The sequence below is a fragment of the Pinus tabuliformis genome, chromosome 3_2 (assembly GCF_031772625.1).
Source record: "Pinus tabuliformis cultivar Carrire ecotype Pingquan chromosome 3_2, CPIR1, whole genome shotgun sequence".
NCBI classification, from domain to species: domain Eukaryota; kingdom Viridiplantae; phylum Streptophyta; class Pinopsida; order Pinales; family Pinaceae; genus Pinus; species Pinus tabuliformis.
Window position 1 is genome coordinate 1,255,432,961 of NC_142302.1, and position 25,629 is coordinate 1,255,458,589.

A 25,629-nucleotide genomic window follows, 5' to 3' on the forward strand; every position below is an offset into this window, starting at 1 on the left:
ATCGCAGTGTCTTGCTTGAGCGATGTTAGCAAATGGGTTCCAGGTTCATAGTGAACCGGAAACTGGAAATATGTGAGAAAGGCCATGATGAGAGTGTTAAAGTCATGATAGGTATTTCGAGGGAGCTCGATATACCACTTTGCTGCAACACTCGTAAGAGTTCGTTGGAAAATTTGAAAATTAATGGAATCATCAATGTAGGAATTCAAGGAGCACCAGAGGCGATATGTCATCACATGGTGCAGGTAAATTCTAAGGGCAAACACAAATAATTCCTCTAGCTCGAGAGAGTGGTTCTATCCACAAACAAATAATCTATGGAAAATATCCTTAAGCTAGAATCAAATAAGAGGGCCTACCTCTTAGTACACTATTCCGCTTGGTGATGATCCTACTTCCTTACTCTATCTATCTCTCATTTCCTTCCTTCAAATACTTGAAACAAGAAAACAACAACAAACAACAAATGTGATAACATAAAAATTGCATTCAGCCTACTTAATAGGTCAAGGAACATTAAGCCATAAAGATGCAAAATAACACTTCATGTAGGAAATCAATCGATAGTTGTATTCATCTAAATCAGAAAGAGATTACAACCAATGCTTTGACATCGCTAGTCTCCTCCGACGTATCCGGGTTCCCACAATTTTGCTAGCATTTCATGGATAGCCCCAATAATGGAAGTTTTAAGGCCTCTTTTCTCTAGTCTCAAAACAAACCAAAACACAATATTATCCCTCAAACATACACTAGAAAGCTACAAGCTATAGATTTCTTGTTGATCATTCAAATTTCAAAATCTCCAACTAGATTTTGCTGGGGAAAAACATTGTTTGTAGAGAGACCCGCTCTCTCGGGCTAGAGGAATTGTTTGTGTCCGCACTTAGAATTTACCTGCACCACAAATTGGTGACTCCATTGGGAAAAATCTCCTTAAGCTAGAATCAAATAAGAGGGCCTACCTCTTAGTACACTATTCCACTTGGTGATGATCCTGCTTCCTTACTCTAGCTATCTCTTGTTTCCTTCCTTCGAATACCCGAAACAAGTAAACAACAACAAACAACAAATGTGATAACAAACAAATTGCATTCAGCCTACTTAATAGGTCAAGGAACATTAAGACATAAAGATGCAAAATAACACTTCATGTAGGAAATCAATCGATAGTTGTATTCATATAAATGAAAAAGAGATTACAACCAATGCCTTGATGTCGCTAGTCTCCTTCAATGTATCTGGGTTCCCACACTTATGCTAGCATTTCATGGTGTTGAAGGCTCAAAAATCAGGTCTCCAACAAGGGGGATAACCATCCAGTCTAGACCTTAATGTAGCTCCTTTTCCGTTTGGAATAGTGGCTCCAACTGGGGATGATGGGACCAGTTTCCCAATCTGTTTATGATGGGTGTGCTAACGGGATAATGTTTTTATTTCTAGAATTTTATTGGGTGAATACTTGTTCTAAATCTATTTTATCTTCTAACTATCATATGCAATCTATCGTAATTAAAGAAAACATCTAACTTTGAAACTATCTCGGGAGTAACGTTTACTTATGCGATCCAAAATAATTTCTAAAAGTAATTGATAATGAAAATCAATCACAATGAGAATAGAATCCTTTTAAAAATTATTATTTCGTATAAAAAGTTAGCCGAAACAATTATGAGAAATATATCGCATAAGATTCATTTACATATTCAGCATAAAGAGTAATTCATCACCATACAGAAGTGCAATAATGATAACTAAACATTTCAAACTTTCATATATAAATAACTGAAAATGACTTATCGCTTGACACATAAGTAAAAAGTATTATCAGATAAAAATACCATTTGTAATATGTTCTACTCATGAGTTGCAGCAATATTGATCTATCTTCAAATCACCTAACATCCACTAAGAGTACAAAAGTGCAATTCAGTCGCAGATATCAAACTCATATAGAAAATAAATCTCGTTCCATTCATTTTATCAAAACCTCCTCAGTGGGGGGAAAAATGCACGTTCTGAAGAATTGTTTTTGATAAAAATCTGAACCCCTGTTTAAATGCATGAGAGGGGTTTAAATACTACTCTATGAAATCTAAAAATAAATATTACAAAAATAGATGAGGAGGTTTACACGACCTGCCTCATTTTAAGAAAAAATAAACTGTATCTATGATAAATCCTGCATCTGATCCTTTAGATCGCAAATATCCAGCATCAGTTTCAAGAGGGTTAGTTGGCTAACTTTAGCTTTTAATTTTCCTACAAATACGGTGTTGGCAAGAGCAGGCACTATCTTCTCGGTGGAAGTTATGAGCACTTCAGGGTCATCCATTGGCTATGTGGCTTTACCAGGTACTACCAGTATGTTTCCCAGTTTAACTTGTTTACCTTGTTAGCGCTTGAGATTTCACCCTAGGCTGAGAAAAGTAAATCTGCAAGGCTACATCAAACCATTTCACCTCGTAGCTAGCCCTACGAGGTATGAGAAGGCTCTCTCGGGTCAGATTCGGTAGATCTTTCAATATGATAAGCTGACCAATTAGGAATAAAGATTTTAGGCTAGTAAATTGATAAGGGGGGTTGATCTAAAGTTTTTGGTGTTTTTGGTGGCAATTGGAGGGAGTGCAATTCAGGGTGCGGGGATTGAGCACAGTTTTTGCAGGGGGATCTTTGGGGCAAGGTAGGAGTGAGCGCTGATGCCTTAATCTGAGATGGATGATCAGGGATGATAGAGGAGGAACTAAAGAGGGCAAACAACCATTTTGAATCCTCTCTAGACAGTAGAAAACATAAATATTGAACAAACTAAAAAGCTGAGCATGTCAAAGCATGAATTCAAACTTTACCACTTCATATCTCCAATTAGAAGCAAAAGAGAGATGTGCAATACATAAACAAACTTACAAGAACATGTAGAGAACACACCATCAACACATCAATCCACAAGAATCCACAATGATGTCTGCAAAACCCTGGCCTTCCTTTCCTTAAATTGCAGAAATAGATGTACAATACACAATAATGCTTTCTCCCACAAGAGTCCAACCATGAAAATGAGCAAGAGAAGGCATAATATAGACCATCTAACTCCTTTCCCCACCTCTAGGGGTCGAGCTCAGCTTCCTAGGAGCAGTTTGAACTAATTCTAAACTAAGCACTAGATAATAGGCAGTCAAACAACTTGCCTCTATTACTTAGCTAACTCATCCATGCATTAATTATTCACTTTTTACATCAAGGAAGCTTCTAGAAGGGTAAAGAGAGATAAAATCTATCAATGTGCCATGAAAATTATACATTCATCCATCATCTACAAGTAAAAATCATCAACAAAGGTGAAAACAGTGTTTTCTGGCCTGAAAAGTCAAAACTGCCAAATTCAGCTCGAGTGGTCGTGCCCCTTTGCAGCAACTGTTGAGTGGGTTCCACTAGTCCAAATCAGGTGCAAGATGGCTCATGGGAAAGCGTGGTCTGTCTACTTTCCATCCCAAGTGGAATTTCTGGATTTGGAGTTGATTTGACCCCTCAAAAGTCAATTCTCCCAAGGTCACTTTCTGCAACTCAAAAAGTGGGTAGAAAGTCATTTTTTTGATGTATTTTGAGCTTTTGGAGGCTCAAATCTCAAAATCAGGCTTCTCCCAAGTATAGGTAATTTTATTTTTTGCATGCCCTTTCCAAAAATGTCAACTTTTTGCAATTCTGAGCAATCCTCACGAGTGGTCGCGCGGGGGGTGAGACCACTCCACAGGCAAAATCCTGTAAATTTCCCAAAAATTTCCAAAACGCTCCAAAACTCTCAAAATTTTTTGATTTTGCTGCTGGATGAAGGCTAATGAGTACCATGGTGAGTGAGGGATGCCTCATCCAAGATACGGAGTGGGTTTGTCCTTTTTTTCTTTTTCTGGGCCTCTGACAGCTTCCTTCGGAGAATTTTCATTTTAGCCTTGCAAACATGCAATCTTGCCCAATAGTGTGTTTTCATGTTGCGTAGCAGCTCTTTGTCATGGTTTGCCTTCTCTAAAAGCCTCTGTTGTGTCTCAACCTCCGTGGATGAAGATCGGTCATCACCTTGCTCATTAGACTCAGTGGTTGACATGGTGTTATTGAGCAAGGTGGAACAAATAGGCAAAGATGACTGCTGCCCTGCCTGCAAAATGCTGAGAAGTATGTTGTTTTCAACGGGAAAAATCATGAGGAAAATGTTAGGGGAGGGAGTTTATATAAGGAAAGGGAAAATATATACAAAAAACAGGGAACTTTGAAGGAAATAATCACACAATGTCAAACATGCCATCTCATCTCTCATCATTTGCAAATCAATACTTTATTAGGGAAAATGTGTGTTTGATCACCAAGGGAAAGGACAATAAAAATTTACATGATGGAGGGAATGAGGGCATCAGTATCAAGGTATGGGGTAGCATCAACCACAATCAATTTTACAGGCTGCTCCTTTTATTTGCTTTTAATGTCATTCATGAGCATACTCTGTTTTTTCAACCTTTAAAATGGCTTTTGGATGCTAATGGGAAACAATGATTTAGTTTATTTGATCACAAGGGGAGGGGAAGGGTTCTTGTGACAATTTTGCAATGGAAGGGAAAGGCACTGTATCAAGGGAATTAGGGAAATGAGGGGATAAATGAATTAGGGTTTGGGACTAGGAAAACTACTAACAATGCTGCCAACCATATTTCATAACAGCAGTTCCTTTACAATGCTGGCAGCTTTCATATTTGCTTTTTGTCATGGGTGAATTAGGGTTTCAATTACATGCTTTGACAAAAGGGAAGGGATATCAATTGCATAGGGATTTTTAGAGGATTAATGAGCAATTGAATTTGGGTTTTCATGAGGGGAAAGGTAAGGGAAAACAGAGTTTAGGGATTAGGGAGGAATACCATGTCATTGTGCAAACCCTAGCCACAGCAAACTGCTCCTTTTGAAAACATTGTAGCTGTACATTTGATAATCTTTGCATGAACACCATATAGCTACTAACCTCTGATTTTTGTGCAGCAAGATGTCCTTTCTTTTGTTTTTGTACTAGGCTATGCAAGTTACATTTTTGCTCTGTTTTTTCATAATTTTTATGTGCATGCCTCTGTCATCAATTTCTTTTTCTTTTCACTATGTGTGTTTTCATTCATTACTGTGCCTTTTACATATGTTTTCTGTGTGCAATAGTGTTTAGGGTTTGAGCATTATATATGAGGGAAACTAGGGTTTGAATAGGGTTTAGAAGGGATTTGGGTTTCATGGAATTGGGCTGGGGTTTTAGCATTTCTTTGCAAATGAGTTGATAACAACAACACTTTAACATTTGTGATTTTATAATGGGAAAACAAATGGAGGGAACAAAGGAATAAAGAACCTTGAAAAACAAACAAACCCTAGCATAAGCTTGCAAAACAACAAGTCACTTAACCTATCTTTTGATAATTTTTTGCATGGTGAACATGAGCAAAAACCAATCATTGAATCCATGGCACCATCACTTAAAATGTTTAGGAGGCCTACCTCACTCCAATTTGCAAATTTGGAGGAAATTTGAGTCAATTTGGCACTTACAGCCTGAGTGGTCGCGCCCCTGCTTGAGTGGTCGCGCCCCTTAGGAAAATACACTGCAGAGAGGCCTCTGAGTGGTCGCGCCCCTGCTCGAGTGGTCGCGCTTTTGCAGGAGGCTTTTGGAGGCCTTCCTGGTGTCGGAATTGGGTGCAGGATAGCTCGTTGGAAAGGTATTTGAGTCTACTTTCCAACCCAACCAGAATATTTCAATTGGGAGTTGATTTGACCTGTCAAAAATCAAATCTCCCAAGATTGGTCAAAAAGTGTCCAATGAGGCTGCCTCAAGGAAGAGTGTTGTTGCAGTCAACTTTTGAATACCTTCCTCAACCCCAAATTGAGCTCATGATAGCTCATTGGAAGTATCTTTGTGTCTAGTTATCATTGTACCCATCAAGCAAGTCATTTGGTCAACCAAGCTAGGAGAAAACTTGATTTTCCCAAGGTCACTTCAAAGGTGCCTTTGATTCTCCTGAGGCAACGGTATTCTTGACATTTCTCTCAAACCATGACACCTGTGTAAAACGTGAAGGAGGTGTTTCGTCCTTGGCATGTTTTGGACAAAAACCTCTCTCAGGTTTGCAAAATTCATCTTTGATTGCTCAGAACCCTCATTTTAGTGAAACTTGTCCCGATGTGTGAAACAAGGAATTTTGTCGAAATGAAGTGAAATGAAGGGGATAGGGGGCTTCTAAATTCTTGGGGAAATTTTTGGGAGTGGGGAGGGATGTTAGAAAGTAGGGGAAAGTGGAATCTCAGAGATTGAGCGAGGGGAAGGGGTCCAAAAGGGCAAAACATAGGCCCAACCTAGGAAATTGCCAGGTTGTAGCTAGAAACTAGGGTTTGTGCAAAAATGAGGAATTTGGCGGATCTAAGGGATGGGAAGTGTTTGATAAGGTATTTTAAGGATAGGGGAAGGTGTATGAACATCAGGAAACAAGTTTTTCTGGTGATTTGACCATCCAAGAGAAATTAGCTTTCAAAACCCTAGGAGAGGGAAATGAGCTTGCCTAGGCACAACTGAAGCATGAACATGGTGTAAAATGACCCATTAGACACTGACATGACGATGACAAACCTCTGAATGATGATAGGCTCAGCTGAATGATGACATGGACTGACATTTGGGCAAACCCTAGGCCTAATGCCTAGTGACCAAATTTTGCTTGAAGACTCACTGAAATGACAAAATTTGACCTTGACACTTCAAAATCACTATGTAAGAGCACATTTGATCACTGGAGGAAGGCTGTAAAGACTGACACTAACATTGGCTCCAATGGGGATGGTAGCTCCTTGGAGGTGCCAAGAACCTTAGACCTCTGGGAGAGCAGACCAGTGCTTTATCCATTGGGCAATGGAGTCATAAACTCAAGCTGAAATGCATGACTGAAAACTGACACAAACTAACTTAACAACAAGACTAAAAATTGACTCATAAAGGACTCATGACTCAACTAGAAACTGACTCGATACTTAAACACAACCGACAAACTGAAAATGATGCTCAAAGTGGAGCTTATTCATCACAACCTACTCTAACAGTTTCATTCATCACCTGATCAAGTGAAATGAAACAACCAATGCAACCAAGTAAGTATCCCGTCTGCTGTTCGAATTCTCCACAAGTGCTCACTTATGAACAACAAGAGAGAACTACTGAAAGGCAACTCTGATGGCAACTTAGAAACAGATCCGTTGAATGATATGAATTCTCTATCCACCTCCAAAAACACTGCATAAGGATCTTGAAATTCAAGAACACTGGAACTTAGCTCATACAATGGAGTACTTCTCTTTTCCTCATACCATGCATGCAAACTTTGATCTGAGCCTTGTGACGAGACCCCTGCTGAAAATGACGAAGAAACTGGCTGCCAGATCAAATACATATCAACACATTTTTCAAGCTCACATGTAGTCAATGGAGAAAGACTTTGACTGCAAACCTTATCCAAAACATCAGCTATTGGATCATGAAAAACTTGAAAAGACTGCTGCAATCCCATTTCTATTGGTTCCATTGTGATTACATGATTGCCTACATGCTGCTCATCCTGTTCTTTAGAGATTTTACAAAAATTCTGCCTTATAAACTGAAATGCTTCGAAACAAAAGGGTATAGAATCTTTCTGCATCATCACATCATGTATTTCATCCTCCACAACTTCATCTATAATCGGACCTTCATCCTCAACATTAAAACTGAGTGATTGTTGATTTGTTATAGGTTTTTCATTTGAAGATGTACTATGCAATCGACCCTTCAAAAACTGAAATGATTCAAAACAGAATGGTACGGAGTCACCTTGAATCATTAAATCAGCTGCAATTTGACAATCAATGGCTTTCGAGTGTCGCAAATCTGAATATGAGAAGTCTTGAACAAAATTTTCATTGCGCTCAAGAGGATCCAAATCAAGACTTGTTGACATTTGATTTCTGATTGCATGGTAGTTATCTCTGATGAACTGACATGAATCAAAACAAAAAGGCAAAGATCCTTCACTTATTTCGAAATTTGCTGCACTTTCCTCGTCACTGTCATAGCTGATATATGATGGTTGAACATTGTATTCAAGCTGCTAAAAATGAACTTCTTCCTCCCACAAACGAGCTGCTGATTTCTCTGCAAGATTAGCTTCTGTTTGGAGAACATAATCATCATCATACTGATCATAATGAGGCAAATCATCATCAAACATATACATCATATCAACAGCTCTCTCTTCTCCTAGATGATCTACAAAACAATCACTATGAGTGCTACGACAACTAGGATGGGAAACAAAATGTTTTGGATCAGCAACTTGTTCTTCTTCAATCAGCGAGCCATGAACATCATAATCATTCCTTGTGGTGATCTTGTCCATCATCTCTTCTACTGCACTTACCAAAACGTCAAGCTTTACCTCTAGAGATTCGGCCGAATCTATGTTTTTCATCTCTTCTTCCTTCATCTTTGCCCTTCGGATCAACAGATGAGCCTCTACACTTACTGCACTGTTTTGCATCTCATGAAGTGTTGCAATATCCTTTTCTCTCAGCTGAAACTCCATCTCCGGATCAAAGGCACTTGGATAGTGTAAGAGAGCAGATCTAGGAGTAGGCCTTATATCAGCTGGCATTGAATAATAAACTTGATTAAATCTGGCCGAAAACTGTTGTACCGTCTCCCCTGGAAATCTTTTCAGCTGGTTATACTCTTCTACAATCAAGAAAAGGTTCTGCCCAATCATCCACCTATCGAGAAAAACTTTGACGAACTGCTGGAAATCTAAGATGCTCGCATCAGGCAGGGCTTTGAACCAACTCTTCACTTCAGCTTGCAAAGAAAGAGCAAAAAGCCTAATACTGACATCTTCTTCATCAACTTCAAAAAGATCTAGAAAATTCTCAAAATTCTGGACATGTTGTTCAGCGTTGACATTCTTACTTTCACCATCAAACCTCGGCAAGTATAGATCATAGCTTTTGGGGAAAGCATGGAGAACAGAAGGTAAAACAAGAGGTTTATACCGATCTGGAATTTTACAAGGTATAGGGGTATGTACAGCAGGTATAGAATCAGTCTTGGTCCTTTGAGGTTCATCAATCTGAAGATAGTCATCACAGAATTCGGAAAAAGGATCTTGATCAAGCTCAAAGGCATGCATGTCTTTGGTATTCACACTTTTCAAAGGGAAAGAATCAACTGCAGGCCGAGGATCTCTTCTCAAATACAATATACTTTACAAAGCCTTCTTCACATTTGTGGGAAAAGAGAAGAAATAATTTATGACAAAGAACAAAATGTCTTGGATGAAATTCCAACTTGAGTACCTGATCTGTCCATGTTGTCCTTTCATGTTTTTGCTGGTCGGGATCATCCTCCAGTGGAGTCTTTGGATCTGATCTTCAAAACTGATTTGGAGTCGCCGGGTGAATGATTTCAGCCTTTCAAGTGTCTGATCGTTGTTCACCATCAACAATCAGATCTGAACTTGATACATGTACTGGGGTAAAAAATGCAAATTGCCATGTTACATTCACTAGCTCACGGAGGTCAACCGAAGGAGCGTTTATCTACTAACGCTGATGTAAAACAAGAGCGTTTTCGAAGGCTACCTGGTGTACCTTCAGACTCCGTCTAAGCTTATGAATTAAACACGCCAATAAGCAAGCAACCAATTTGTTCTCCCCAGTATGGTCGCCACTATGATAGCGCTTGAGATTTCACCCTAGGCTGAGAAAAGTAAATCTTCAAGGCTACATCAAACCATTTCACCTCGTAGCTAGCCCTACGAGGTATGAGAAGGCTCTCTCAGGTCAGATTCAGTAGATCTTTCAATATGATAAGCTGACCAATTAGGAATAAATATTTTAGGCTAGTAAATTGATAAGGGGGGTTGATCTAAAGTTTTTGGTGTTTTTGGTGGCAATTGGAGGGAGTGCAATTCAGGGTGCGGGGATTGAGCACAGTTTTTGCAGGGGGATCTTTGGGGCAAGGTAGGAGTGAGCGCTGATGCCTTAATCTGATATGGATGATCAGGGATGATAGAGGAGGAGCTAAAGAGGGCAAACAACCATTTTGAATCCTCTCTAGACAGTAGAAAACATAAATATTGAACAAACTAAAAAGCTGAGCATGTCAAAGCATGAATTCAAACTTTACCACTTCATCTCTCCAATTAGAAGCAAAAGAGAGATGTGGAATACATAAACAAACTTACAAGAACATGTAGAGAACACACCATCAACACATCAATCCACAAGAATCCACAATGATGTCTGCAAAACCCTGGCCTTCCTTTCCTTAAATTGCAGAAATAGATGTACAATACATAATAATGCTTTCTCCCACAAGAGTCCAACCATGAAAATGAGCAAGAGAAGGCATAATATAGACCATCTAACTCCTTTCCCCACCTCTAGGGGTCGAGCTCAGCTTCCTAGGATCAGTTTGAACTAATTCTAAACTAAGCACTAAATAATAGGCAGTCAAACAACTTGCCTCTATTACTTAGCTAACTCATCCATGCATTAATTATTCACTTTTTACATCAAGGAAGATTATAGAAGGGTAAAGAGAGATAAAATCTATCAATGTGCCATGAAAATTATACATTCATCCATCATCTACAAGTAAAAATCATCAACCAAGGTGAAAACAGTGTTTTCTGGCCTGAAAAGTCAAAACTGCCAAATTCAGCTCGAGTGGTCGCGCCCCCTGCTCGAGTGGTCGCGCCCCTTTGCAGCAACGTTTGAGTGGGTTCCACTGGTCCAAATCAGGTGTAAGATGGCTCATTGGAAAGCTTGGTCAGTCTACTTTCCATCCCAAGTGGAATTTCTGGATTTGGAGTTGATTTGACCCCTCAAAAGTCAATTCTCCCAAGGTCACTTTCTGTAACTCAAAAAGTGGGCAGAAAGTCATTTTTTTGATGTATTTTGAGCTTTTGGAGGCTCAAATCTCAAAATCAGGCTTCTCCCAAGTATAGGTAATTTTGGTTTTTGCATGCCCTTTCCAAAAATGTCAAATTTTTGCAATTCTGAGCAATCCTCACGAGTGGTCGCGCGGGGGGTGAGACCACTCCACAGGCAAAAACCTGTAAATTTCCCAAAAATTTCCAAAATGCTCCAAAACTCTCAAAATTTTTTGATTTTGCTGCTGGATGAAGGCTAATGAGTACCATGGTGAGTGAGGGATGCTTCAGCCAAGATACAGAGTGGGTTTGTCCTTTTCTTCTTTTTCTGGGCCTCTGACAGCTTCCTTCGAAGAATTTTCATTTTAGCCTTGCAAACATGCAATCTTGCCCAATAGTGTGTTTTCATGTTGCGTAGCAGCTCTTTGTCATGGTTTGCCTTCTCTAAAAGCCTCTACTGTGTCTCAACCTCCGTGGACAAAGATCGGTCATCACCTTGCTCATTAGTCTCAGTGGTTGACATGGTGTTATTGAGCAAGGTGGAACAAATAGGCAAAGATGACTGCTGCCCTGCCTGCAAAATGCTGAGAAGTATGTTGTTTTCAACGGGAAAAATCATGAGGAAAATGTTAGGGGAGGGAGTTTATATAAGGAAAGGGAAAATATATACAAAAAACAAGGAACTTTGAAGGAAATAATCACACAATGTCAAACATGCCATCTCATCTCTCATCATTTGCAAATCAATACTTTATTAGGGAAAATGTGTGTTTCATCACCAAGGGAAAGGACAATAAAAATTTACATGATGGAGGGAATGAGGGCATCAGTATCAAGGTATGGGGTAGCATCAACCACAATCAATTTTACAGGCTGCTCCTTTTATTTTCTTTTAATGTCATTCATGAGCATACTTTGTTTTTTCAACCTTTAAAATGGCTTTTGGATGCTAATGGGAAACAGTGATTTAGTTTATTTGATCACAAGGGGAGGGGAAGGGTTCTTGTGACAATTTTGCAATGGAAGGGAGAGGGATTGTATCAAGGGAATTAGGGAAATGAGGGGATAAATGAATTAGGGTTTGGGACTAGGAAAACTACTAACAATGCTGCCAACCATATTTCATAACATCAGTTCCTTTACAATGCTGGCAGCTTTCATATTTGCTTTTTGTCATGGGTGAATTAGGGTTTCAATTACATGCTTTTACAAAAGGGAAGGGATATCAATTGCATAGGGATTTTTAGAGGATTAATGAGAAATTGAATTTGGGTTTTCATGAGGGGAAAGGTAAGGGAAAACATAGTTTAGGGATTAGGGAGGAATACCATGTCATTGTGCAAACCCTAGCCACAGCAAACTGCTCCTTTTGAAAACATTGCAGCTGCACATTTGATAATCTTTGCATGAACACCATATAGCTACTAACCTCTGATTTTTGTGTAGCAAGATGTCCTTTCTTTTGTTTTGGTACTAGGCTATGCAAGTTACATTTTTGCTCTGTTTTTTCATAATTTTTATGTGCATGCCTCTGTCATCAATTTCTTTTTCTTTTCACTATGTTTGTTTTCATTCATTTCTGTGCCTTTTACATATGTTTGCTGTGTGCAATAGTGTTTAGGGTTTGAGCATGATATATGAGGGAAACTAGGGTTTGAATAGGGTTTAGAAGGGATTTGGGTTTCATGGAATTGGGCTGGGGTTTTAGCATTTCTTTGCAAATGAGTTGATAACAACAACACTTTAACATTTGTGATTTTATAATGGGAAAACAAATGGAGGGAACAAAGGAATAAAGAACCTTGAAAAACAAACAAACCCTAGCATAAGCTTGCAAAACAACAAGTCACTTAACCTATCTTTTGATAATTTTTTGCATGGTGAACATGAGCAAAAACCAATCATTGAATCCATGGCACCATCACTTAAAATGTTTAGGAGGCCTACCTCACTCCAATTTGCAAATTTGGAGGAAATTTGAGTCAATTTGGCACTTACAGCCTGAGTGGTCGCGCCCCTGCTTGAGTGGTCGCGCCCCTTAGGAAAATACACTGCAGAGAGGCCTCTGAGTGGTCGCGCCCCTGCTCGAGTGGTCGCGCTTTTTCAGGAGGCTTTTGGAGGCCTTCCCAGTGTCAGAATTGGGTGCAGGATAGCTCGTTGGAAAGGTCTTTGAGTCTATTTTCCAACCCAAGAGGAAGTTTTCAATTTGGAGTTGATTTGACCTGTCCAAAATCAAATCTCCAAGACTGGTCAAAAAGTGTCCAATGAGGCTGCCTCAAGGAAGAGTTTTGTTGCAGTCAGTTTTGGAATGCCTTCCTCAACCCCAAATTGAGCTCATGATAGCTCATTGGAAAGATCCTTGTGTCTAGTTATCATTTTACCCATCAAGCAAGTCAGTTGGTCAACCAAGCTAGGAGAAAACTTGATTTTCCCAAGGTCACTTCAGAGGTGCCTTTGATTCTCCTGAGGCAACGGTATTATTGACATTTCTCTCAAACCATGACACCTGCGTAAAAAGTGAAGGAGGTGTTTCGTCCTTGGTATGGTTTGGACAAAAACCTCTCTCAGTTTTGCAAAATTCATCTTTGATTGCTCAGAACCCTCATTTTAGTGAAACTTGTCCCGATGTGTGAAACAAGGAATTTTTTCGAAATGAAGCGAAATGAAGGGGATAGGGGGCTTCTAAATTCTTGGGGAAATTTTTGGGAGTGGGGAGGGATGTTAGGAATTAGGGGAAAGTAGAATCTCAGAGATTGAGTGAGGGGAAGGGGTCCAAAAGGGCAAAACACAGGCCCAACCTAGGAAATTGCCAGGTTGTAGCTAGAAACTAGGGTTTGTGCAAAAATGAGGAATTTGGCGGATCTAAGGGATGGGAAGTGTTTGATAAGGTATTTTAAGGATAGGGGAAGGTGTATGAACATCAGGAAACAAGTTTTTCCGGTGATTTGACCATCCAAGAGAAATTAGCTTTCAAAACCCTAAGAGAGGGAAATGAGCTTGCCTAGGCACAACTGAAGCATGAACATGGTGTAAAATGACCCATTAGACACTGACATGACGATGACAAACCTCTGAATGATGATAGGCTCAGCTGAATGATGACATGGACTGACATTTGGGCAAACCCTAGGCCTAATGCCTAGTGACCAAATTTTGCTTGAAGACTCACTGAAATGACAAAATTTGACCTTGACACTTCAAAATCACTATGTAAGAGCACATTTGATCACTGGAGGAAGGCTGTAAAGACTGACACTAACATACCTATTTAATCGTCTCTTCCCTTTCTCTGTTGTTTGTCTCCACTCTATTTGAAGCTATTGTGCCTTTGGAAGGAAGCTCAGAGTGGTCACTGCTACCAAATTGGCCTTGTGCATATTTTCATTTATGCACTCAATGACATTATTCATTGTTGCTACTGCCTCTTCCATTGCCTATTCTGCTTCTTTTAACCGAGAATCCCATTTCGCGAATAAAATATCTTTGTGTGATTCATCGATTCCGGGCATGTCTGCTCTTTTTCCTTCTTCAGATCTCTGCCAGTTCAAGAAGTCTGAGACCTTATTAAAAATTGAATCATATTCAAGTCACAATTCTACGACTTGATTTGTAATATTATCGCTTGTTTCGCAATGGGAATTCCATTGCGAAATCTTCTGGCACAGTAGCTCTTTTTTTTGCAACAGCTGGGAATTGAGAGCAAGTGCTTTTGTGATGAACTCGCCAATTTTGGGATCATCTTTATGCAATTCTATCATACCCTGTAACTGCTCTTCTTTACTAACCAAACTGCTTTGATGTGCCAATTGCATTTGTTGGAAGTCTTGCTGGAGTTTTTCCAACCGTGTTTCCACTTATTGATTGATGCTGACTTGTTGTTCCAAAAACAAAATCCTATATTCCTTTTCTTTAAGTAATAATTTAACCTCCACTGCTTTATCAATAGTTGTTGAAGCGTACGCACTTGCGATCTATGGGAGCATAGTTAGATTTTCTGATGTGTCTGTAGTGGGGTCTTTCCAAAGAACATCCAGAGGTTCATCCTCGGGAGCGAGCACAACATCTAGTTTTCTTTTCTTTCTTTGCCTTCGGATGACAACTTTATGTTGAGAGCTATAAAGCACATCTGGAGGAGGAATTTCCTCTATCCTTAGTACAATCTCAAATGAGGGGGCAATAGGAATGTGCTCCGTTTCCTGAGTATTGACAACCCTTTCTATTACCATTTCTGTGGTTGTTTCTTTTGGATTTGTTGATGGCTCTGTGCCCTATTCCTCTGTACTCAAAATCTTATTAAAGTTATCCCATTCCCCTTCTAGATCAATTACAAGTGGCTTTGTTGGCTTTGTAAGAGGAGTGGGAACTTCAACTTGTTTTGGGGACAAAGCCAGCTGATCAGGCTTTGTTGTAGATTGAGATGTATCTTTTATTGATTCCTCGCTTCTGCTATGTTCACTCTTGGATTGATCACCGAAATTTTCAGCTGATTCCTTTTCAGAACTTGTCTTGGAATTCTCTTTTGAACCTTCACTTATTCTAACATTGGGAGTAGGCTCCCTTATTGGTTCGATGATAAATTGGTTCAATGGGACCTTTGATAACCTCGACTTTCTGTCACTGTCAAACTTTTGGATATTTTCTTGGTCAAAAACAATTCGTGCTGTATGCAGGACCTCTCTGAAGGTGTTTTTTTTGCAGAAAAACATCATCAAAGGGATCTTCTTCATGAGAAAATACTTGTATTTTAACCGTTGTAGTAAAATTATTTACAACACCAAAGGGATCATATTGCCTCCCCGGGAACTTTGGTAGCCGTAAACATAATGCATTATCAACTTCTTTGAAAGCATGACCTAAGTCATGCAATGAAAATGCTCCTCACACTACAGGAAATTGGGGCCAAATGGCCTTCTTGGAATCTTTCAAAACCTTGCTCATTCCCCCATGCCACAGGTCTGATAGGCTATCTCCCTAGCCAACAGTTTGCTTCAGATGTAAAAAGGTAGCACATGGGGTGAAGCAATTGTTGCACAAAAAATTGTCACCATGACTTTCTGCAATCTGTGTGAGTCTATCACCACTCATACTTACCTCCTTTGCAAGTCTTAAGCCTCAGTTCTTCATGTCAAGCCTTGAAAATGAGAGAAAGCCCTTAAAAATCTCTAAAACTCTGGGCCCGCACTTTCTCTTAGCATTTCCTGCAGTCCCACACCCACTGGTCATGTCCCCTGCGGACCTGCCCACTCTGTCTCTAAAGGAATGGGTGCAGACCCCTGTAAAAGTAAAAAAGGCGGAAGTTTATTCTTAAAAACTCACTTTGAGTAATTTCTGGAAGCTTCTAGAGGGAATCTTGAGGTGGCAAGTTCACTCCTTGGTGGTTCATGCATCCCATTATGAAAGGAGCTAACCCCTTGATGTGAGGAACTTATCCCTTTGAAGGAGGACTCTATCCCTTCATTGGTGGCCCTTGTAACTTCCTTCCTTTGCACTATAAAACGAGGCATTAGGCTGGTTACTAGGGAGGTTGAAAGCTGGATATTTTTTAGGGTAAATGCTATTGGAATTTAGACTTCCTAATTGAGCTTGAGAGGAGAGATTACATACCTTTGGATCCTATTGGGAAGAGTGTGAAGCTTGTCAAAGTAGAGGAGATTCTTGTTTGGATCTTGGGAGGAGCTTGTACAACATCAAGGCACCAAGGTTGTAAAGTTCTTCTTATTTTCAAAGTTAATACAATCAAGTTTATTTTTTTCAATAAGTTGTCTCTTATGGTTTATTTCATGGATTCCTTGATCACCATGATGAATGTGATTTATTATATTGGCTATGCAAGTGTTATTTGATGTGTGCTTGTTTGTGTTTGCAGGTTCTTTAAAGGAAACTTGTTCGGACGGTCGAAGCGTGGCTGCCACAAACTAGCGTTGGACTTAAGGTAGGGTCTAAAACACCTCTTGGTTTATTTATAAATCACAATATTTAGAGAAAGGTATATTTGCTTGTTTTACTTGTCGCTAGATATCAGTTGATACTAGGGAGATCAGTCTTGTCCGCAAGAATGATTTATCCGGTCGACAAAATGGCGACTCCAATGGGGACTTGAATTTTGATTTTTTGCCTTTACTTTTACTTTGACTTGAGAAACTGTTTCTCTGTTTCTGGTTTTTTCTTGATGTGTGTGGGATTGGGTAGGTTTTTAGATTTTGAATTGTTTTCTGTTTTTTCATGTTTTTGAGAGAGGACCGCATGTGTTGTTTGTAACACAGTGTGGACATCCCCACACTGTTTCTTTACTACACAGTGCGGTATCGCACCTGGTTATATCGGGGGCCTGTGGACCCTATCAAAATTTTGAAAAACCTAAATCTTTTTCATCCAGTTAAGCTTAGGATTTGTTTATGTTGTTTAGCCTCTAACCAGATCTGCATGTGTCTTGTCAAAAACTTCTTGTGAGTGAATTCCATTGGCATTTTTGTTTTAGGTGATTTTCTAGAAGTTTTGCGTGCCTGGCTTGATTTTCGTTTGGTCTTTGTAGTAACTCAGAGATTAGAAGCCTAAGAAACCTCAGCTTCCCTGGTCTTTTTGGTCTTCTTGAAGAGTCAGACTGATTTGTGAAATCTGCCTGTGGTGAGAAATTTATCTCTTGTTCTCTTTGCAAGGCTTTGAATGAACTTGGTGGAAAGTTTTGAATTTCATTTTTAAAAAAAAGAAACATAGCTGGGTGTTTTTTGAGTAATTTGTTATTCTGAACGAATTAGTCCTTAGTTTGCTGATAACTAAGTAAAACATCCTCAAAAAGAAACTTTTCGAGCTTTTACTTCAATTAGGTTTTTAGAAATTTTTAGATTACAAGATAGTTTTTCATAGCTTGGAGTGTTTTCTAGGGATTTTATAATCTCTTTTGGAAGAAGTTGTTTTCTGTAGTTTTTGATTGTTGAAAAAGAAAAGGATTTTTTCGTGAGCATAATTAGTAGTCTCGTTTTTGAGTTTATTGAAAAAGACAAAAAAAAATTCTTTTCATTTATATGTTGAAGAAAGATTTGTTTTCAAAGAATTGCATTCTCAACTCTTTCTTTAGCTAGAAATTCATTGAAGAAAAAGGATTGTTTATCATCTTAGGTGCATTTTTAGTGTTTTGGAGTCGAGTCTGCACACCATAAAGTTTCATCTCCATACCTTTTGACTTAAGAAACAACCATAAAAATAACACTTAAAGTAAAATTTGATCTAGCAATCATTTTTATTTCTAGGGCTCTTTATCACCAACATAGCTTAGGCTAGTATGTTGGAGTAGGGAGTAATTAACTCTCCAAGATAGTTAAAACAAACAAGTAGCTATATCTTGCGGTAGGAAATAAATTCCAATTGTTACATCTATGCTCTGGGAATCTCATCTTAAAGGAGTCGAGCACGAGATCATATCTAAACCAGTGGGGTAATCAATCCTTCCTCATTGAGAACGATAGAAGATATACATGTATTAAAAACGGTAAACCTTAGATTGACCATTGTCGAGGAGCCTGGGGTCACTTGTTGGTAAACCTTGGATTATGTCAAGGAGCCTTCAAGGGGATTGAGCTTTGTTACTCTGCCCTTGCATGTGTATCGGATCATAGACTATTCCCCCAAGTATATTTGTTTCTGCTGGTAACCATAGTGACCATAATATATAGGATTCTTTCCTAAGGTGACGGTGGAGGGAAGATCCCACTGTACCTGGAGCAAGTGTCGACTAGACTCACTTGGACTCTCTGGGGGTTCTCTTCACTCGAGACGGTTTAGTGGAGAAACTTGTGCCAGTCTGTTTCATTAAGCAGGTTGTCGGGGTAACTGTTCCAACCACCCTTTCTGTATTGAATTCTGCGACGTTGGATTTCACCACCAACTAGTGTTTTTGGTAAGGAAAAGTTACTGTTTGTGTGTGGTTTCAACTCCTAGATTTTTTAAGCATGTGATTCAAATTGTTTGGTTCTTTAGAGACTTTAGGTGGTTTTATTGAGATTTTCTTTGTTTGCATGTGAAGTAATTAAAATATTTAATCGTGTCTGAATTACCAAGACAATCCCATAGACTTCGGGGGCAACCTCCCGCCAAGTCAGCTGGAAGGGATACGAGCTCCTGTTACTCCTAGTGACAGTAGAGTTGGGTCATCGGAAGAAGCAGAATCTTCTTTAGTTGTTCATCCTGATTATCAAGTTCAAGCAACAGAGTATATTTCTGAACCAAATTCATTTTCCGAAGTTACTGGTAGTGTTTCTTCTACTAGTGAAATAGCCAAAGAACCTAAAATTTCTGAGCCTGAAACTGAACCTACTGCTACTCCATCCTCAGGATTTGCTTCTCCAACTTCCAGTGGTCCTGGTTCACCCAGGGTAGGAAGAATCATTACCCAAAATCTTCCTTCGGGACTTATTTCTATTGAAGAGCTTGTTAGTCCAGAAGAAGATATAAGTCTCCCTGAAAATCAACAAACTTTAGAACTTAGGGAGCGTGAATCAATTTTCTACAGTCCACCTAGAGGTAGTGCTTGGTACATATCATTGACGAACTTTTTAGAAAATCTGGGTCTTGCTTCTTCACCACCTCGAATTCCATTTCATCCAACACCTAGAGGTTTTTATCCTCCTTTGAATATGTCAAACCGGTCATCCATGTTTTCCCAAACACCGGAAACAGTTTTATTTGGCGGTCCTTCTGTTCCTTCTGGGTATCAGTCACTTACTGGTACTTCCTCAGGAGCATCTCCTCAACCCATTAAACATGGGCTATCACCTGGTAATAACGGAACTAAATCATTGAGTGTAGAAGAAATTCTTATGATGTCTGGTACTATTCCAAATCCGCAACCCCAAGGTAGTCAGTTACCGCCTAGGGGGCAGCCGCAAGGTACTTAATTTTCACCTTGGGGGCAACCTCAGGGTACTCAATTTTCATCTGGAGGGCAACCCCAAGGACAGTACATACCTCAGGGTCAACCCCAGACTCAATATATACCTCAAGGTCAACCCTAGTATCAATATGTACCTCAAAGTCAACCCCAGTTTCAGTACGTGCCTCAAGGTTATCAACCTCAAGGTCAGTACCCAACCCAAGGTTTCCAACCACCTTCTGGTCAACCATTTGTACAAGGAGCTGGAAATGTACCTTTGAATTATCAGCCCTATGCTCAACCCAATTATGTTCCTTAATATGTTCAACCTACTATGGGTCCATACCCCGGAATGAACAGGTGTGGGATCCATCACAAAATCAATAGATTTTGCAACCTAATGTGTAGTTTTCATCTCAATCTGGACAACCTTTGGTTTCTGGTTCAACCCAGCAACCTGTCCAGCCTACTATTCAAACTTCTACACCTGGTGTAGTTTCTCAGCCTGGGCCTAGTACAGCTCGTACTCTGCCTCAAACGACTGCTGCAACTACTGCAGCTTCTGTTCAATCTTCCACACCTACTTCTGCAGTATCGGCAGCTCCGATTTCTACTGTTCCTGCATCAACTCCTCAAGCCTCTTTACCACAGTCAGGACCCATAGTTTAGACTTCGGTTGAAATGCTTGTAGGGCAAGCTGGTCCAAGTACGGTTGTCACAAGGCAACCTCAATTTACTTATCAACCGTACCAGGGACAGTACCAATTCGGTCCTACTGTGCAGAACCCAGCCTATCAGTATCAACTGTACCCTGGATATACTTATCAGCGACCTCAACAACCCTAGTATGGTTCGGTTAATCTTGGTTTTTCGGGAGGATATAATATCCCAAATGCGATTCCAATTCCAAGTTATCCTGGATATCCTCCTCCTGGGGCTGGTCTGATGACCCAGAGCTTTCGTGACCCTAACCGTCAGTTACCATTTATAGCAACTTTAGACTTGCCTGATTTGTCGTGCCTTACGAATGATCTGATTAATTATCTTCCATTTTGGCCGCCAATGCCGAATAAGTTGCCCAGTGATATCCCAAAGTTTTAAGGTAAATTAGGAGAATATCCGTCAAACCATGTGATGACTTATCACCTCTGGTGTGCATCTAACTCCATTATAGATGATTCAATTCGCTTACGTCTTTTTCAACGCACTCTGATTGGTCTTGCGGCCAAGTGGTACATTGAGTTACCATGAGGCTCTTTTTACAATTTTAGTTAGTTAGCTACTTTGTTCTTAACTCATTTTCAATTACCTGTCAGATATGACAATGGCACGAAATTATTAACTTCATTAAAACAATCAACATTCACATATATTTCAGATCATATTCATGAATGGCGGCGTCAACGACATTTAGTGAAAGTTTTTATTCCGGATCAAATCTTAGCAGAATGGTTTGTTAAATCATTATTACCTAAAATCACTAAGGATGTAGCTAAGGCCGGAGTTGTTACTGAAGAGCAAGTAATTGCTCAAGCTCAGTACGTTGACCTCGTTTATACGCAGTCGGGTACTTTACACAAAAAAATCCTCGACCTTCCGAAACAAAATCAAATAACTACAGCTCCTTCGGGGTCTCATGCCGCTGACGGTATGATTGGTTCAGTTAATACCAAAAGTAAGAAGAAATCTTCAAAGAATTCTTCTCCTATCATAACTTTACCAGATTCCCTGACAGGAGACTCTTTCGCTGAAATTCCTGCTGATATTCATGTCGTAGAATCATCTATGGCCAAATCAAAATTTGGCAGTAAAAAGAAAGGGAAGAAGAAAAATAAGAAAAATTCGAAAGAGAAATCAGATAAAACAGAATCTACTGACGAGAAACGTAAACCTCGCTATCCTTGTCTCATTTGTGACGAAGAGCATTTTACAAGAGACTGCCCTCATCGCACTGAGGTTGCCAAAATCGTCAAAGGTTCTCAAATGCCTGCTGTCTTGAAGGATCCTTTCCCTAGTCAAGATAGTAAGATGATCAGTTCTTCCTCAAATGCCTCGGAAGAACCCATAATGATGATGTCTCATGTTAGGATTGCGACACGATTGCAAGATTATGGAAGTAAAAGTCCTGTTGGTGGTAAGGAAGCAGAATCTTCTAACTCAAACCCATCAACTTCAACTCTTGGTTCTGATCCACTATAGATCTAGAAACGTAACCCAGACTTAGTAATCAAACCGCCTGCTAAAGGTATACTTCAAAAGTCAGCTTTCAATCCGCATGCGAGAGCTGCTCAGAATTATAACATTGTTGAAGATTTAGCTGTTTCCCCTTCAGCAATGTCGGCTTTGGAGGTGCTGCAATCATGTCCAGCACAGCGTAAATTTCTATTGTCGGCTATAGGAGCTATTGATATTCAGGACTCGAACATTATAATCTTCGATTTAGAAAATAGTACACCTCGCTTACCTCATCAAATGGCTTTCCAGATTCCAGTGTTAGTAAAAAACAGACCTTGCTTTATGACTGTGATTGATGAGGGAGCTTCAATGTGTATTATGTCGATCCACTGTTGGAGATCTCTTGGTTCTCCTACACTCAATCAATCCCCGACAATTCTAAAGGCTTTTGATGGCCGTGGGTTCCATCTTTTTGGCATTCTATAGGATTTACCTATAGGGGTTGAAGGCAAAACTGTTAATCTAGATGTGGAAGTGGTTGATGCCCCTCTGGATTACAACCTTCTCTTGGGTCGTAGTTGGTATTATGCTATGACTACTGTTATTTCATTGGTCTTTCGGCTTATAAAGTCTCCTCATAATGGAAAGATCGTAACCATAGACCAGCTTACATACTTTTCATCCGACCCAGCCTCTACTAAAAGTATCCAACATGTCGGTAAAGCAACTATCCCTTATAAGGATGTTGGGGTAGGATTAGTTAAAGATTCTGGTTTACTAGGAACTTTTTCCTTTCCTCCTCCTAACGTATCGCCTTCTTATGCAACTATCAATATGATTTCATCAAACACCATCGCTTTCAATGATCCTTGGGTCATACCTTCTGATTCTGAGGTGGACCCATTTGGTGATACCATGCCCTTGAGTCCATTTGAAATTGCATACCAGGCTGTACAGTCATTTTCCGACTCTTCTTCAACCAAAATCAATCTAATGAATGTGGTCCATGAAGAATCACTTTCAATATCAAACTTAGATTCAACAACGTTTTCCGAGCTTGTTCATACTGATGAGCAGATTCGTGAAATTTTGTCAGTGGATGATTTACCATGGGAGGATCTTCATCACAGATCTTCGTTCTTACCTGAGATTGATCATTTTGACAATGATTTTTCATCTATTTTTACTATTGATTGTGTCAAAGAACCGCAGAATCCACTGCAACATCCTGATTCTGAAATGAATTTGGGAAATATATCTCGAACGGTTCCTATTGATATTTCGGTAAAACCCGGAATTGTTGAAAACATTCATATAGGTGCTTCCTGTATGGACAATGAATTCTGAACTTATAAAGCCCTATTTGAAGAATTCTATGACGTGTTTGCCTAGTCATACGAAGAAATGCCAGGAATCGATCCAACAATTGTTGTTCATGAAATCAAAACTTACCCGGATGCTAAACCCGTCCGGCAACGTTTGCATCAGATCCACCCGCGAAAAGCTGCTATTATTAAAGCAGAAGTTGAGAAATTACTTAAAGCAGGTTTCATTTATCCAATTCCCTTAACGGATTGGGTATCGAATATTGTTCCTGTTAACAAAAAGCAAGGAACGATAAGAATATGTATCGATTATAGGGATATATCGATTATAGGGATATATCGAGCTTGTCCCAAAGACAATTACCCAACTCCATATATCGATCAAATCATTGATGATTGTGCCGACAGTGAAATTTTCTCCTTCATGGATGGTTTTTCCGATTACAATCAAATTAACATACTCCCTGCTGATCAACCAAAAACGGCTTTCATTTTCCCATGGGGGACTTTTGTTTATTGCAAATTACCTTTTGGATTAAAGAACACCGGAGAAACTTTTCAAAGAGCTATTTCTTACGCGTTTCATGACATCAAGCACATTGTGCAACCTTATCTCGATGATTTACCTGCCCATTCATTACGTAGAGCCGATCATCTCAATTATTTACGAGCAATCTTCATGAGATGTAGGCATTATCGAATTAGGTTGAATCCACACAAATGTGTTTTCTGTATAGAAACGGGTCGTTTACTGGGATTTGTAGTTTCGAAAACTAGCATTCGTGTTGATCCTTCAAAGGTTGAAGCTATTGTCAAGTTGCCTCCTCCTTCGACTCTTCGCCAACTCCAAAGTTTGCAAGGGAAAGCAAACTTTTTATGTTGATTCATTCCTAACTACGCCGAGATAACAAATGGTTTTACCAAGTTGTTGAAACAGAATACTCCATTCTTTTGGGATGAGATAGCTGACAAATCTTTTGATGCACTTAAACACGCATTGACCCATGCACCGTTATTGCATCCTCCCAACTACAACCAGGATTACTTCTTGTATCTCGTCGCCTCTCATTCCACCATCAGGATGGTGTTAGTTCAGGAAGATGGAATCGGTAGTGAACATGTGATTTACTACCTTAGTCGAACTTTGAATCCGACTAAGTTAAAATATTCACATGTGGAGAAATTGGCCTTGGCAGCTGTTCAAGCTGTCCAAAGATTTCGTCATTACATCTTACTACGCAAAACTACAGTAATTTCTGACTGTAACCCTATGATCTATATTTTGACAAAACAATTGCTAGGGGGCAAGTATTCCAAATGGATTGTTATCCTATAGGAATTTGACTTGGAATTTGAAAAATCTAAGTCAAAGAAATCTTTAGTTTTCGTGGAGTTGATGTGTGACTTCCTGCGTGCTGATACTGAAACTGTGGCGGAAGAGCCCATCGCTGACGAATCCTTGTTTCTTATCAGCACCCTTGATCCATGGTATGGCGATATCATAGTTTATCTCCAAACCCAATCGTTTTGGCCTGAAATTTCATGATCTCAGTGACGGAAAATACATTTCCAATCCCAACAATACAAAATTATTAGAGATACACTCTATTGTCGTGGGGCGGATTCTGTTTTCCGATGCTATTTATCTCATGAAGAAGCTGAAAAGGTTCTAAATGACTGTCACTCCGGAGCATGTGGCGGTCATATGTCTGGGTATGCCACAACCCAAAAGATATTACGCGCTGGCTATTTCTGGTTGTCTTTGTTTAAAGATTGTATTTACGCGGTCCAAAAATGCCACAATTATCAAATTTTTTATCGAAAGATGTGTGCTCCACTTGCTCCTCTCCACCCTATAATTTCCGTTGGTCCTTTTGCAAAATGGAGTATCGATTTTATTACATGTAACCCTCACTCAGCCGGGGGGCATGCGTATATCATCCTTGCAGTAGATTATTTTACTAAGTGGGCCGAGACGATGCCTACATTTGCGGCAGATGGAAAAACTGCAGCGATTTTCGTTTTCAATCATATAATTACTAGATTTGGTGTTCCTCAAGCGATTATTACTGATCAAGGGCGTCATTTTCGAAACATCATGATGACTGAACTGACAGATCAACTTGGCCTGCGTCACGATAGTTCTACTCCTTATTACCCACAGGCTAATGGTTTGGTTGAAGCCATCAATAAAGTTCTAGTCACCATGATTCGATGGATCATTGGTATTCATCAGTCAAATTGGCATAACATGTTATTTTCAGCGCTTTGGGCATATCGAACCTCAGTAAAA